Source organism: Acanthisitta chloris, unplaced genomic scaffold (genome assembly GCF_000695815.1).
Source record: "Acanthisitta chloris isolate BGI_N310 unplaced genomic scaffold, ASM69581v1 scaffold33394, whole genome shotgun sequence".
Lineage (NCBI taxonomy): Eukaryota > Metazoa > Chordata > Aves > Passeriformes > Acanthisittidae > Acanthisitta > Acanthisitta chloris.
Window position 1 is genome coordinate 16,511 of NW_008669333.1, and position 3,647 is coordinate 20,157.

The following is a 3,647-nucleotide window of genomic DNA, read 5'->3' on the forward strand; positions in this document are numbered from 1 at the left end:
CAAAACAAGGAATTAATTCACTGCTTCCCATGGGCAGACAAGTGTTCAGCCATCTCCAGGAGAGCAGGGCCCCATCATGTGTAATGGTTATTTGGGAAGACAAATACCATCACTCCAAACATACCTCCCTTCCTCCCCCTTCTTATACTGAGCATGATATCATATGGTGTAGAATATCCCTTTGGTCAGCTTGGGTCATCTGTCCCAGCTGTGTCTCGTCCCACGTTCCCATGCATCTCTAACATCCTTGCCACTGTGGCAGTATCGGAAGCAGAAAAGGCCTTGGCTCTGTGTAAGATCTGCTCAGCAATAATAAAAATATCTGTATTATCAACCCTGTGCTCTGCATGAATCCAAAACACAGCCCCACACTAGCCAATGTGAAGAAAATTAACTCTACCCCAGCCAAAACCAGCACACAACAGATGAATGATGGTTAGAGACCTAAATTAGGATGCTGTCTTGATCACACGGTGGAAAAGAGCAGTTTAGGAATGCTTGTTCTTCCCCAGCTGTTCATTGTGATCCCTGCCCAGATACATAGGATCTTCTTTTCATTAATGATCTTTATGAAGCTGTAGTATGGTCTGGATTGGTCAATTTAAGTTTATGGGTTAAAGCTGTCACCTCTGTCCCCCCCATGTCTGTGTCCTAGAAAGCACACTACAGCATCTGTCTTTTAGCTGTGGCCTGTGTGCGGGTTATAATTGAGCTCCTTAGCCTTCTCTCCTACTTCCATTTTGCATAGCTGCTTTTAAGAGGCTAATACCTGCCACGCTTGTGTTAGAGCTTCAGAGATAACCTTGACAGTCTAACTGATTCACTGATTTCCCTCTAAAACCTTATTAATTTCTTCTGATCCTCTTCCAGACGTTGTGTGTTTGTGCTGGTTTGAGCTGAAGGCTCAAGTGGCGCACTTCCCTTGGACCCTTCTAGAAGCAGCTGCACAGCAAGTATAACTTTTTAGATCCTGGAGACCAGTGCTGCTAAATCTGTTGCATCTCAAGTGTTAAATAAGCACCTCACAGTGTGCAAAAAGACCTACTTATTACTTCACATCTGTCTGTTCATGGCCAAGGGAGAAAATGCACATGGAACTAGCAAAAGTTACTATTTCACTTCTTGGCATGTCTTTGGAGGCTGAAAACTTAACCTTCCCCTTGAACTCTTGGCCATACCTAAAAAACTGTACTTGTCTTAAGTGACTACTTTCAGTATGAGTAGTAGACAGAAGATGCCTAGAATGGTCATACTAAATGCCAGTGTTGTGATCATAATCTGGGATGTGCTTATAGCTGATGTGTATGCACTAATTTTCAGCAGGGTTATTCTCAGTGCACACTGTGTTCTTCTCACACAAACATCCTTTAGCAAACCTATCTTACGAAAAATGATTTTTACTCTTTGAAACGTGATTCCTTATCTCATCAACTGCTCTAAGAAGTGTGAACAAAAGATAATTTAGATACTCAGGAATATCTTACTATGAGTCTTTCCATAAATAAGAAAAGACTCATCATTCTTTCAGGATGAACACTGAGTATATTCCAAGATCACTTCAAATAAGCAAACAGATAATTTTCTTTCCCTCTTCATGAAGTGAAGGCAGAGTGCAGTTTGGAGTATTTCTCAGTAACATCCACTTTGAAGGGTTATGCAAGGATTCTATCCTGCTTGTTGCCCTTAAATAAAACAGACCATATAGAGCAGTTGTGCTGCTTTGTACGGCTGAGGAAGGTCTACATAGCACTGTACTTTTCTAGAAAAAAATCACCAATACCAGGCACTTGGGAATATTATTGTTTATCCCAGGGGAAATTGTTTACTTATTTGGGTTATTTTCACATATACAGTTAAAACAGTGTTAAGCTTGCTTTAGCTTCCTGATCACCTGGGGCTTGTCTTTTCAATTATTGAGAGGAAGCTGAGAACAAGAAGTATTTAGATGTATTTCTACAGCTAGACCCTGCATTGCTGAAAAACTGGATCATGTCCATAATGATGTTTACTTTGTATTCATTTGTTTATATTGATGTCAGTTTAGCTGGAGTGCTTATCTGTCTTGGAGATTCCGTAAGGCTCTTCTAATAAGGGTCACAGAGACAGTTATTTTATCTTTAAAGTGACAGGAACTGTGTGATCCTGGTATGTAGGTCTTACACAGTGCAGGAACGTAAGTGGAAATGTCAATCAAGCAGACGTTGTCAGGACTGATTAGAAAGATAATGTAAGGAGATGCCCAGTTAATAAAAAAAATGGTGGTCACTGCCCCTAGAAGTTTTTAAGAGGCATCTGGATCTGGCACTGGAAGATATAGTTTAGGGGCTACAGTGGAGTGCCAGGTTAACAGTTGGACTTGATATTAAAGGTCTCTTTCAACCTTGATTCTATGATTCTATAATGTTCTTAGAGCTTCACTGTTACCAAGTACAAGCTTAAGAATTTAATGGTTGTTCTTTGCATTCTGAAAGACGGACTAAGAACTAGCTGGATATTAGAAAGATACTATCTTTCTTCATAGAATCACAGAATCGGCCAGGTTGCAAAAGACCTCAAAGATCGAGTCCAACCCTACTGTGGTAACTAGACCATGGCACAATGTGCCACATCCAGTCTCTTCTTGAAAATCTCCAGGGATGGTGAATCCACCACCTCCCCAGGCAGCCCATTGCAATGCCTGATCACTCTCTCCATAAAAAATCACTTCCCAGTATCTAACCTAAACCTTCCCTGGCAGAGCTGGAGTCTGTGCCCTCTTGTCCTACTGCTGGTTGCCTGGGAGAAGAGACCAACCCCCACCTGACTACAAACTCCCTTCAGGTAGTTGTAGAGGGTGATAAGGTCTCCCCTGAGCCTCCTCTTCCAGGCTAAACAACCCCAGCTCCCTCAGCCTCTCCTCATAGCACTTGTGCTCGAGTCCCTTCACCAGCTTCATTGCTTGCATCTGGACCCGCTCCAGCACCTCAATATCCTTCCTGAGCTGAGAGGCCCAGAACTGCACACAGTACTCAAGGTGTGGCCTCACCAGCACCGAGTACAGGGGCAGAATCACCTTCCTAGTCCTGCTGACCACGCTGTTCTTTATCCAGGCCAGGATGCCATTGGCCTTCTTGGCCCCCTGAGCACACTGCTGGCTCATGTTCGGCTTTCTATCCAAACCCCCAGGTCCCTTTCTGCCTGGCTGCTCTCCAGCCACTCTGTCCCCAGCCTGGAGAGCTGCAAGGGATTGCCACCCATATGTACATGTACTGAAAAGCAAAGGTACTGTGTGACCAAAACAGACATAAGGACATAAATACCAATGCAGGTAGCTACCCTAACCTTACTATATCGTTGGAGGTTGGAAGCTTATCTCACTCGATGGCTGTTTTGTGCCTGAATATGTAGGCTCAATTCTGTCTTAATTCTCACTGGCTTTAAATTATGGATGTAGTAATGTGCAGTTATGTTCTGGAATGGTATTTGGATTCTCTTGATTCAAGTCTGAATCTGGTGCTGCTAGAAAAGACTGGCAACTGGAAAAAATTGACTAAGAACTAGAAGGGGAAAAAAAAGTCTTCCCTGGCTCCCAATTCAGTAAGCTTGTGCCAACCATTTCTTAATCAGTGAGGGGCCTGTTGTGATTACTACTTTTGCGACTAGGGAAA